The sequence below is a fragment of the Camelus ferus genome, chromosome 23, assembly GCF_009834535.1.
Source record: "Camelus ferus isolate YT-003-E chromosome 23, BCGSAC_Cfer_1.0, whole genome shotgun sequence".
Taxonomy (NCBI): domain Eukaryota; kingdom Metazoa; phylum Chordata; class Mammalia; order Artiodactyla; family Camelidae; genus Camelus; species Camelus ferus.
The window spans coordinates 23045112-23058912 of NC_045718.1; the positions used below are offsets into that span (position 1 = coordinate 23045112).

The 13801-nt window shown below is 39.2% G+C and overlaps 1 pseudogene; it reads right to left on the minus strand.

Moving 5' to 3' along the window:
* Positions 1-4423: 4423 nt before the first annotated feature.
* On the minus strand, positions 4424-5293 carry LOC102516032 (annotated as a pseudogene).
* Positions 5294-13801: the final 8508 nt, after the last annotated feature.

Here is a 13801-nt window from a genome sequence, read left to right on the forward strand (position 1 = left end):
TAAACTTAAATCATCTTAGCAACTTCAACATTATCACTGGTAAAAACCAATTACACTTTTATTAATAAAATAAGTTCTTGAAATTATATTATCTGATGCTAATCATTTCATTAATGAAGCATAACTCTAATTCTGAAGTCGATTCCTTAAACTTCTCATGAAAATGTTTGAACACAGAATGTCATCATTAATACCTATCAAATGTCTTTGATGTTAAATACTAAGAGTTTCCTAATAGTCTTTTGCCTGATATCTATGTCATGATTAGTAAAAGCTCTATTTTTAGGAAACTAGCAGAGGCGGAAAAAATAGGAAAAATTTAAATACAAACAAGTATTTTCCCTACTTTTTAAATTGTAGCATCAAGAGTTCTTGAAACATAATTACAACTTAATCTACATCTAGAAAGTTCTTGAAAAGTTTAAACAATTTTAACTCCCGAGGAAAAGAGTACTTAATGGCTGGAAAAGATCACAAGATGCAGCACTTGAAGAAGTACTGGAGCCCGGAAACTGGAAGAACTCTGAAGAAGCTAGATCCGGGGTCCAACACGTCCTGTCTGGGGCTACATGTACCATGATGGGCTTGAAGACAGTCCCCAGATAAGTTTCTGTTGTGAAGGAGAAGGGGAAAGAGGGCTCTTCTTTTACTGTTAGAAGCCAGGTCTCTGCAACAATGTATTACTACATTTTAAAGCTCACAGTTTCCTAAATTCCTATTATCCCCATTTCACTGATGAGAAAACAGGCTTATTGAATTTGAGTCATTTGCCCAAGGTGACATGCCTAAAAAATGAGGAGCTGGAATGTGGTCGCAGGTCTGTTGCTCTCTGAAGTTCATTTACTCTGCTTTTTACAACATACATGAACAACCATCACCCCCATCTGCGAAGACAAATGGTCACAATGTAATTTTATAGATGGGGAAACTGAGGCTCAGCGGCATGTTTAATTTTTCATCCAGGAAAGAAGAAAGGTCTGAGCAACTGAGCAAAACAAAACTAGAGAATAGAGGTGGCAGGACTCAAATGTGTTTCTATGAGCACCTCTTTCTGCAGCACTGAGGCCCTTAACAGTCGACTCCTGTTCTCTGGTTTCACATCTCTACACTATTAAAGGCTAAAACTCATTCATTCATTCACCCATTTGTCAATGAATATTTATTTAGTGCACAGTATTCACGAGGAGGTTATAATATTTAAGGTAGTTGAAATATTTAAGATGTGTCTTCCTAGTTCTTGTCTCCAGAGAATTAAAACTAAGCATTTCACACTTTCTTTTTTGAAATAAATAAAACCCCAAAAGCTCAAGGTAGCACCTGAATCTGTTTTCATTTTTATTTTTAATTTTTATGTCAGACCTGGGGCAAGCTGGACCAGATCTAAGGGAAAACCACTGACTTGCAGTCAGCTGAGAGATAACTTAGTTAATTTTGTCGGCAAATTGTCTCCTTGACTAAGAAAAAGTCAAGGCCTGAGCTTGTCTGCGGCCAGAATGATGCCTTTGTCTTCTGGAGGACATGGCCTTGCCTACGCTAAAGCAAGCAACAAGCTCAGGCTGAAAAAGGACTGGAGAGGAGAGCTTTATTTATGCTTGTATATAAGTTGACGTGGAAATGACAGGAGTAATATCAGGAGTAAAAAAATACTCGGGAAGGAGGCAGTATTATTTCTCAGTCTTTTCCAACTTTTTAGATTTTTCAGACATACCTTTAATTTTTATTTGTAAACTTAAGACACATATGACAATACTTAAATCTTAAGGCCCCATTACCTTTCTTTTACAGCTTTGATATGATTCTGAGGGGAAGTGTTCGAGGTGGGGGGTGTGGGTTGGGGTAAAAGGTTTAACATGAATATTTTATTAATGTTAAATGGAACTAAGATACATCTACACAGCAGAAAAGGTACTTCTGGAAAATATGACATGGAAAATGCTCATGATATAATGAAGTCTAAAACACTGGAAGACAATATCATGTTATAGACTGAGACCACAGTCTACAAAAAAAGACTAAAATAAAAATAAAATATTACCTGAGTTATCTCAGGGTGAGGATGTTTATTGTGATTTTATTCCTAGTATTTTTCTGTTTCTAAGCTTTCTGTGGTGATCATGCATTACTAGTGACTTTAATAGTCAGAAAAAAGCTTCATCAGGAAAAGTAATTTCCTGGTCTCTGGGCTTGAAAAACTAGATTTCCATTATGTTCAGATATAGCTAAAATTCAAACCCACAAATCTTTTTTACCTTACTGGTTTGTTGTTTCTTCATCCCATTAATGAATTCTGTGTATGAACAGAGTACTACCCAAGAGGAGATGGAAACTGATGAGACACTTTAAATAACATCCCCAAAGAGAGGAAAGAGCAAAGAAATGGAAGAACAAATAGTAAAATCAGAGGAATAACCAGGGCAAAGAGTCAGGATTCTTGCTTTCTCTTTCAGCATAAACCACCAATTAGATTCTCCTGAAGTCCTTTATTCCTTCCTCCCTCCTCTTCTTTTTTCTATTTTCCTTTTTCTCCTTCCTTTCTCATATACTTCCCTTCTCCTCTCTTCCAAATCTCTATTTTTTTTAAATGGTAATAATTATAGCCACCTACTACGTGCACTGCAGTGTAAGTTTTTGAGGGGCGGGACCAGGATTCAAATCTAGATCCTTCTGACTCCGAAACTCCACATCATGTTGCCTCCTTATTGAAATCTAAAGGAAGAAACTTGTGTTTGATATTTCTCTTGTTAAAAATAAAGGAAAATGCAGACTGCAAAAATGCTTGTGATGTTTCCACATCATTCTGATTTGCATTCAAACAGATGAAAACCAAACCTAAACTAATTATATCTTCCAGCTTTTCCAATGTCAAATGGCACTGCAATATGTGAAACAAAGATTCAGAAGTAATCTTCATGATCAGAATACAAACACAAGCTAGAGAAGCCAAATGCATAAACTGTTGAAAACAAAGGACTGACCATAAGCCACAGAACATTTACATTCATGTTTCTGAATAGCTCTCATTCATTATACACTTAGATATAATTCTCATCTTCAGCTGAATTTAAAGTAGAAGTTTCCCACTTGGTAGGGTAGCAGTGTTGAATCAAAAAGCAATTTATATTTTGCTAAAAGATAAAGGTGCTTCAAGGCTTCCCTGTACAAATGTGGCAGAGATTCAACATCAACAAATCCTCCCCACTCTCTTGACAATGTTTGTTTCTTCATTAAATTGCAAACAAATTAGCAACTTTGCTTGTTATGCTAATATTTTGGCAATGATGACTGTCATTCACTGTGTATCTAACCTTTTGAAAGTCTTTCCATCAAGATTTCCGGAGAAATTAAATTGTTTTAGCTATTACAAAGCTTCATTAGAGCTCAACTAAGTGGCAATTCACATCTAAAGCTTGATTACCTATGGCATCTATTGTTTTTGGCTAGTAAGTGCTTTTTAAAAATAACTTATGAATGTGAACATAAAAAGAAGCATTTTAAAGTGAACAATTCAGTAGCATTGAGCATAGCCACAATGTTGTGAAACCACCACCTCTATCTAGTTGCAAAACATTTCCATCAAGCCAAAGTAAAAGCCCTAGCCATCGAGCAGTTTCTCCCCACCTTTCCTCTCCCCAGCCCCTGGCAACCATCATTCTGTGCTCTGTGTCTGGATTTATCTCTTCTGGTGATATTTCATATAAGTGGAATCATACAATATGTGACCTTTTGTGTCTGGCTTCTTTCACTGAGTATAATGTATTTGAGGTTTATTCATATTGTAGAATGTATCAGTATTTCATTCCTTTTAGTTTTCAGCTTTATTGAGGTATCATTGACAAATAAAATTGTAATATATTTAAAGGGTAGCCCATGATGATTTCATATCCATTGTGAAAGGATTCCCACAGTCGACTTAACACATCCATCACATTATATATTTATCTTTTTTGTGAGTGCGTGTGAGAACACTTAAGATCTACTCTCTTAGCAAATTTCAAGTACACTGTACAGGTTATTCAACTATAGTCACCATGCTATACTTTAGAGCCTCAGAACCTATTCACTTTATAACAAAGTTTATACTCTTTACCGATCTCTTCTCATTTCTCTCACTCCCAACCCCTGGCAACCACATTCTACTCTATTTCCGGGGTTTGATTTTTTTTTTGACTAAAAATGCTTTATTCTACAAATCCCGCACAGGTCCTAGGCCTGGGGCCAAGTCCATGTCCCCATCCAGGCCCTGGCTCGGAGCCTGCTCTGTGGTCCCCAACCTGGCCTGAAGTGCCAGGTTCTGTGGAGTGTGCAGGTGTCCAGGATTATGTCCTGTGTAGGGTGGGCCTCCAGGGCCTGTGGGCACCCAGGCACTGTGGCAGCCCCAACTGGAAGACAGGTGGGGTGGGGCGAAGTCCCCACCAGCCCAGTCTTAGGGACCATATGGGTTGACACAGTCCTTCCCGCTGCAGACTATGTGGTAGATGCTGGTGGGAGGGAACATAGCAACAGCTCCTGGGCAGGGAGCCCACCTGTATAGCCATGCCAGCTACCAGCAATGCCGGCTGCCCCATCCCCCAAGCCATGCAGCAGGGAGCTGGCAGCCACCTTCAAGTATGAGGACATGCCCAGACACAGAACCCAGGACACCACCACAAGGACCACCCCTACAGATGTGACCACCAGGACTGGGCAGAAGCTCAGGATTGTCAGCACCATCAGGTAAGCCCCAAAGAGCATGCCCAGCACAGAGAGATAGCCCAGCCCTGCCAGGGACCTGCACAGCATCCCAATGGCCAAGAAGCAGGCAACGGGGTTAGCGGCAGTGCCCAACACCACGGCCAGGTAGGCCAGGCGCCCGTTAAGGCAAGCTCTGCACAGTCGGCAACATGCCGTCGGTCAGAGCGCTGGTGACCGCCAACAGGCCCAGCAGGCAGGCACCACGGGTGGAGAGCAGCCGATGGGCTGCAGGGTCTGGGCTGGGGGTGGTGCCTGCTGCCTGGCTGGGTGGCTCATGCAGCAGCGAGGCCTCTTCCTCCTCCTCCACTTCTGGGGCTCCCACCTGCAGCCCAGGCCCTGGTCCCCTAGGGTACAGACGGTGGTGACAGCAACAGCACAGGAGACCCTGGAAGGCAGCAGCGGGATTGGGGGCCAGTTTGGCCTTGCTTGGGGCCAGCCGCCTCCACAGGGTCACCGCTAGCTGACCCAGGTTCCCCAGCGCCGCAAGCACAAAGAAGGATAAGGGAGAAGTTCTCTTACCGTTACAGGCAGGTCCGCTCACATCCCGTTGGTGACAGCCCATGAGCCACGCGAAAGAGGGCTACCAGCAGGTGGGTCAGCACCAGGCGGCCGAGCGCGGGTGCTGCCGGTCAGCCCAAGGCTGGAGCCTTCAGGACAGGGCAAAGGTCACAACCAGCTCTTCTTTCTGCACCGAGGTCCACAGAAGACGCTTCGCCTCTTCTGGGCACTAAAGGCCTCATCAAGGGGCACCAGCAGCCGGAGCGGGATCACCACACAGCAAGGCCGCAGGCAGAGACGCAGGAAGGCGCCACAGCCCCAGGGGCAGATGATTAAAGAGGAGGGTATTCGGATCTGAGTGGCCGAGACCACCACCACACTCACTGCCACGGACACGGGACAAGTACTGCGGGACGGAGCCACCTCTCAGGCGTGACGAACACCTCTGCTGTTGGAGCGAGACCAAGGACAGCTGGAGCGTCTTCGGGCCTGGGGGTGTGGCCACGGCGGGCCCCGCCCTCGTGCGTCAGCGTGGCTGAGAGCCGTCTGGCGCGCCCGGTCCCAGCGCCTGCTCACTCCCTGACCCGCAGGTTGTTCCAGCACCAAGCGTGGAGGGCGTCGCCTCAGGCCCGGCCAGGGCCACAGCCCAGAGCCTGTGGGGCAGGGGAACGCAGCCGAGCCCGAGAGAGGACTCCAATTCACCTGCATGGACTCAGGGAAGCCACCACCCACTGCTAGCGTGAGTTTTATATATATATTTTTATAAGCTTCCACATATATATGTGCTGCCGAAGTGAGCACAGTATAAGCTTCCACATATAAGTGATATCATGCCTGGTCAAAAATTAACTGGCCATATTATCTGTGGATTTATTTCTGGACTCTCTATTCTGTTTCATGGATCCAGGTATTTATTTTTATGCCAATACCATACATTTTTGATCACTTTAGCTTTGTAACACTGTTTGAAATCAGGACGTGTGATGCCTCCAGCATTGTTCTTTTTCAAGAAGGTTTTTGTCCGTGCGGGGGTCTTTTGTGGTTCCATATAAATTTTAGAACTGTTTGTTCTATTTCTGTGAGAAATGCTGTTGGAATTTTGGTAAGGAATGAATTGAACCTGTAGATCACTTTGAGTACTATGGACATTTTAACAGCATTAATTCGTCCAATCCGTGAGCACATAATATCTTTCCATTTATTTGTGTCTTCTTAAATTTCTTTTATCAGTGTTTTATAGTTTTCAGTGTACACATATTTTACTTCCTTGGTTAAATTTATTCCCAGTTTTTTGTTGCTATTGTAAATGAGCTCGTTTTCTTGATTTCTTTCCCATAGTTTATTGTTAATGTAAAAAAATGCGACTGATGTTTGTATATTGATTTTCTATCCTACAACTTCACTGAATTTGTTTATTAGTTTCAAACAGTGGTTTTTTTTTTGTTTTTTTTTTTTTTGATGGAGACTTTATGGTTTTCTATGTATGATATTCCATTTGCAAACAGGGACAATTATACTTCTTTTTCAGTTTGGATGCCTTTTAATTCTTTTTCTTGCCTAAATGCTCTTTTGGATGCCTGGGATGATCCCAGCCAGCATCTAGATGCTAACTAACTAGAAGCCAGACCTGGTGGGGTATGCAGTCAGAGTCCCTCCAGGGAAAAACTGGAGGTAGGCACTTTTGTCTGCTTCCTCTGTATTGAGCCTGGGGCCACAGCCATGGGGAGAGCTTGCATGCCCGTTTAAAAACTGCTCTTTGTTTGCTAGTGTCCTGTATAAGCTCCATTGACTCTCAGAAGTAGATGACATGGGGGCCCTGAGGTGACAGCCTTAAAACTTGGGGTGCTGTATATATAGTCCAAACCCTTCACTTCTCTGGGAGAGGCTGGAATTTTGGGGTTCACTCCTGACTGAACAGCGCTGTTGGGGGGGGGTGAGGTTTATGATGAGAATGTATTTTAGCCTTTTACACCGGTGTTTCGATGTGGGTATTTTTTCAGTCACCTGATGTGTAAAGGTCACTCAACTAGTTTCTGGATTTCTCTTAGTGCGAACAGCTGTGTGTGTAGCTATACATTTGGTGCATGGAAGGAGGGAAGCCCAGGATCATCCTGTGTCTCCATCTTGGTGATACCACTCCAATATTATCCCTTCATTTCTTTTTGTGGCTAAATAATATCTCATCGCATGGTTCTACCAAGGTTTGTTTATTTATTCATTCATTGATGGACATGTGGGCTGATTTCACCTTTTGGCTATTATGAATAGTGCTGCTATAATGTGTCTTTAATCATTGTTTTTATTCATCAAAGCTGTGTAGGCACGTCGTTTTGAGAGTCAAATTGTTCCGCAAAGCCTCTTACGAAAAGTAGCAGTTCCCTGAACAACTCTCCCACCACTTCGCTGCTGAGTTTCGCTGTACCCTAAAAGTTGGCAGGAATAATAACAACGCATAGCCTTGTGTGATCTTTGTAAGTTGTTCTCCTTTCTGCTCATTCTTTCCCTGGACTCAGCCTGCTGCAGGTCTCCAGGGCTCAGGTGGTCTCTCTCCACGTGGTGCCTCCTCTCCCGTTCCTGGCCCAGCAAACTCCAACCATCTAGGCTCCCCTAACTCAGTCTCTGTCACCTCAACTTTGGGCTCTGTTTAGCCTCCCTCTCCCTTCCTTGCAGCCTGGAAATTGCCTGAGTCTGGTGCATCTGAATGGCTTACCTTGTTTCCCTTCTCTCTGAGACCACAGTCCTGTACTACCTCTTGTCCACCGTCTGAAAACCACTTTTTCATATCTGGTTTTCTGGGTGTTTAATGCAAGAGGATAAATAAACCCAGCTGTGGGCAGTGGAGGGAGAGGGGACACAATTCAGTCCATAGCAATGATCAACTATTTTTCTTGTCTAGAGTGTAAGCCCCTTTGGAGAGAGGAATCATGTGTTTTTGTTTTTTCTTTTGCTTTGTTGCATTCTCTCTCTCCATCAACACCTCTTCTGCTGCCCAACCTCTACACATGCCCTGAGCATCATCTAGTCAATAGTTAGGTGTTGTGACCAGGTAAACTCCAGGTGTAGCCTCGTTAGTTCATGATTGACGGTGTAAGATCCTTCAGCGTGTGCTGTCTACAGTGGCCCAAAGACACTGGAGGACCTACTGAATCATTACTAGATACTGTGGGAGGTGATGAAGGTAAATGCTCCTCTATAGCAAAACCTTTCTGTAATCTGCTGACATGTCAAATTATTATATGGGAATAAAAGGTAGTATTTTTGTCCTCCTAAGAATATACTGTCAATCTTAAATGGAAGAGTTTTAAGGAAGCACCTGTTAGCATTATAAAATCTTTTTTTAAGTCATCTTACCCCGTACATGTGTACTTGCAGGAATCATTACATGATAAAATCGAAAGGTACTCCACAAATCATTTTGTAGGAATGGCAGTTATTAACACTGTAGCCAATACTTTTCCTAGTGAAATCTGTTATATCCCAACTATCCAATTATCAAATTAATCCAGTGCTAACTGAGCAACCCTGAGACTATTTTGCTTGAAGGAGTATTATGAACTGCTAGAGGGACACAAGTTTGCACATCAATTTGTAGAGACTCAGCTATTGTTGACCTTTGACTAGTTCTGGTCCCTGAATTAAACATAATAAACTTGTGACTCATCTGGATTTTAAATTTTGGATACTACTAGCAGCAAACTTTAAAACAAACATTGCATTTTAATATGCTTATTTTTCTGAAGTGGATGAATCGAACATTTCAGATTTTAGAACCCATAATTCATTTCCCACTATGTTTTTCAAACAGAGAAATGAACAGAGAAAAAAAATCTTTATTATTTTAGCTCTCTGTGTTATCTGACATTATGTTCAGTGAGATCATTTTGAAAAGGTTAAGTGACTTGGAAATTTACAAGATGTCCTTAGTTTCATGTCTTATTCAGTTCTTCTCCCAGGAGAGGATGTGGAAGACACTGCCCATGTTAGCCATCAGCATTTCTGACCTGTGGAACCATCTGAATTAAGCTGTACTGAAGAAAAAGGGAAAGAGTATTAAAGATAAATAATATGTATCTAGAATTATGGCAGACACGAAAAATTATGATGTGATTCCTGTATAGATAGTGTTTTTAGTAAGTTACTGTAAATCAGAGTGACATAAACATTAGAGAACATTACAAGGTAGTATATAATTTAGAGCTCATGTGGTATGAATTGTAAATGCTAGAAAGATTCAGAGAAAGATGTTAGTGTGGCTTTAGAGAAACTGAGGCAGACAGCAGAACATTGTGGAAGTTTATCATTGAAGAGAAGTTAGAATCAGTTCAGAAGCAGGAGGAAGGAAGGCCTTCTGTCTAGGGGAGCAGCACCCAGCAAAGATGAGGAGGTGACAAAGGAGTGTTTTTGTCCCGTAGGAACCTGCTGGATGAAGGTCTGATAGGAGATCTGTAATATGGGAAGAAAGTTGAAGAAAATGCATTTATGATAGAACCACTAACCACCAAGACAGCTCTTTGTTCTGGAAATAATTTTCTTCTAACTGCAAATTTTGGAGAATATATCCAAGGTGGAGGTGAGAACAAATAATGCAACATTTCAGGTGGGCTGCTTCCTGGCTCAGGTTCCTACCTGGCTGTGTGATCTTGGGAAGGTTCCTTAATTTGTTGAGCTTCTGAAGTCCCCATCACTTGCTCTCTCTTTCCACTTATCTTGCTTTACTTCCTCCTGTCTTCCAACATACACATATCATGTTGATTTCTGTGTTGGCCCATAAACTTCTATTTTCATACCTTTTATCTGGGTTAAACTTCTTAATTAAAAAAAATCCTCTCTGTTTATAACACCTTGAAGTCTGGAGGCTTTTGCAGAGTATATGGTCCTCTTGGATCTTTCTCTTCTCTCGACTTGTATTTTATTTTGAATCTGTAGCGCGACCCATTCAGTCCTTACTCATAAACTCTCTCATGTATATTTTTGGGTGTGTGTTTGTGTGTCTCACACTTGGTTACATGTTTTTTATAGCCGTGACCTTGAAATAATATCAAACCCACAGGAGGTGATCATTGTGCATGTCACAGTTAATAGTTGATATTTCTGAATTTTTGGCTGCTTACTTTGACATTCTTAAGGATTGTTTACTAAAGTATGCTTTTAAGTTGAGGGGGGAAAGAAGTTGTCTTATCCACCAGAGTTCTTATTTCTGTATTTTTAAGATCTTTCACAGCAAAAACTGAAGTAGGAAATAAGAAAATGAAATCCTGGGGCTAAGTCTATTCACATATTGTAATAAAATCTATTTATATGGTGTTTCTTACAAAGTTTTCCCATTGATAGTTTCATGATTTTAGGTAAATGGTCACATAGCCGTGATTTTCTCCCTAAAAAATTGTCTGCTTTCGTTAGTAGATCCTTCTAACATTATCTTAGTGGATTTTATTATATTTTAATGTTTATTTTTTATATAGTGAGCTTTAAGAATTACCACACATTAAAGTAATTGCCATCACATATCCTAAAATTATATTATCGCTACAAATGCCTATTCTTAGGTATTTATATTAAAAAAATCATACTTTTGTTGCTAAAATTATCATCATTATGTAGATGATTATGATCATCTTTGAATTAGGATATGAAACATCTTAATGGAAAGTTGGATGGAATAATACATATTTCCCTTTTAATGTATATTTTCTAAAGACCTTGTAATATTTTTTGTAAAAGCCACTGAATTAAAATAATGTGTTAAATAATGATTTGCTAGCTTTTTTTTAAAAGCTTATTAGAACAAATGTTGCAAAATTATACTCAAATTACTAATGTGGTTTTAACAACAGAGCAAATGGCTGTTTTCTTTTACGTAGCACTTTACTGTTAAAGTTATGCTTATCATGGTATGTTATTTCTAACAAGCTCCAGCAAAGATAAACCTCTTCTTTTGTTCAAAAAGGGTGTATTTTTGGGGAAAAAAACCCCCAACCCTTTCACATCGTTCTTTAAACTGTACATGTTATCAGGCTGAGATGGTCCAGTACATCAGTTATTTATTTATTTTGTTGAGAAGGTGACCACTGTGTATTACTTAAAAAATTAATTCATTCAGTTTTGAATAATTAATACATAGCAGTGGTACATAATTTAAATGATTCAAAAAGAGGCATAATATAAAACAAAATTTCTTCTTATCCTTCTCTGTTAGTAACCCAGTATTCTGTCAGAGTAACCTGCAATCAGGTTTATTGTATAGCCTTCCAGAGAGCTTGTTTTTACAGATATATAAATATACACATATTCTATTTTTCACACAGATAGCAACAATACAGTTTTCCATCTGTTTTCACCAAACATCCTATATTAGGGATGGTTCAGTTTCACAGTCTATAGAGTTGTACTTTTTAGAGGCTGTTTTTTTTCATCTGTTATATATAAGTACCAAGATGTATTTACCCAGCCCCCTACCAATGTATTTGTCTCCAGTCTTAAACAATCTTTTGCTCATAGCTTTGTACCTAATAGCTTTGTACCTGCAATGTTGATTACATGTTAGAGCATTTCTAGAGGACAAATTCGTAGACATAGAGTTGTTAGGACAAAAGGACCATCCATGCTGTTTAAAATGTGGTCGATATTGACAACTACCAACATAAAAGTAGCACTAGTTTCATACCAGTGTAGAGGATAAGGGCCTGTTTATCCGTACCCTCACCAAAAAGTATCAAATTTTATGATTTTTGGAATTCTGTTTAGTAAGGTAATAAGATAATAAATGGTATCACAGTTTCATTTAGAATTTCTTTTATTGTGAATGAAGTTCAGTATCTTTCAGAATGTTTGAGCCGTTATCTATTATGCTGTGATCATCATCTGTTCATATCCTCTGATTGTTTAACTCTATTGGTCTGTTGGCCTTAGTAGGAATTCATTATATATTAATGGCTAACGACATATTGCTGTAAATATTTATTCCTGTTTGTTTTTTTACCATGAAGATTTTTTTTTTCCTCTGCATGTTTGACTTTCTTAGTCTTTTCTCTTTGTCTTTGGATTTTGTATCATACTTAGAAAGTCCTTGTATAACCTAAGAGTAAAGAAAAAAAATTTTTTCCCTTGGTATTTGCTAATGGTTTATGGTTTCTTTTTATTTCTACTTCTTTAAAAAATGTTTTAACTCCTTGCTCCATCTGATATTTACTCAGTCATAAAGAATAAAATAGGAATGAAGTAATTTTTCCTTATATAACTACCCTGTTGATACAGAATTATTTATTGAATAATACATTTATCCAGTAATCCATCTTTATCTTCTGGAATAGAAAGACCCTTTCCTCATATTCTAAAGACCTCAATGTATTCTCCCCTATTTCTGGATTCTTTCTTCTGATGCATTGATTTGTGTGTCTTAACTATGTTAGTATCATTGCACACCTTTAATTATTGTAACTTTAAAATAGATTTCAATATCTGGTGGGTTCAGTCATCATTTCTGTTTTACTTTTTCAAGATTTTCCTTGGGATTTCTTTTTTTTTTTTTTTTCCGTGGTTACTTCAGAATCAGCTTGCCTATTTAAAAAGAAACTCCAATTTTATTTTAATTGCAATAATAATAAACTTATTTAGGGAGAATTGGTATCTTTGTAACAGTGAATTTTCCCGTCCAATAATAGTATATGTTTTCCCACTTATTAAGGTCTAATGTATCTCTCAGTAGTGTTTAAAATATTTCTGCATATAAAGTTTTTATATTTGGATAAAGTTTATTTCTAGATATTTTATGTTTTTAGTACTGTTTTGAGTGTCTTCTCCTCTAGTGTGTGTCTAGTGGTCTTGCTTATATTTGAGTTATAAACTCAGTCATATTTCCAAATTCTCATATTTTTTGCAATTTAGTAGTTTTCTAGTGAATTCTCTTGGATTTTCCAGGTTTATAAGCACTTAATCTTCAAAAAATGTGAATGTTACCTCCTTTCTACAATTTACACCTCCTCTTTTTCTCTTGTTTTAATTGCCTTGGTTAGTGAGTTGAGGACACTGCTAAATAGTTGTGGTAGTTAACAGCCTAGTTTTGTCCTCGACTTAATGAAAATGATCTTATTGCTTTTTGACTCTTATAGAAAGCAATTCATTTCATCTGTGTTTTCATATTTATTTGCCCATAATTGAGAAGTCTGTTTTGATCTGTGGTTTTAGTCCTACATTTGTGATTTCTTTCTCTTATCTTTATTAATTTACTATTTATATGCAAAGAGCCACCTACTAAAACTGGAAGTTCAAATTTACTGGAGATAGGCAGCTGCTGGTTGGCTTTCATATTCATGATTTTACTTTATTTTTGGCATCTGGAGATTTGTTACTTTCTTACAAGCTCAGCAATGCATTTAAAAGTTTTTAAACTCTCTTATCTAGCATTTCCAGGTGTTTTATGGCCAGGGGCTTTCAGTCTTCTATATGCTGTGAATGGAAATCTATGTCTTTTTAAAGGTTACCAGTGTTTGTTTTTTAGGAAGTGCTTTTCTTTAGCTACTCTCACCCCTTTCTCTCTTACTATATTTCTCTCCTTTATTCTTCTTCCTCTTTA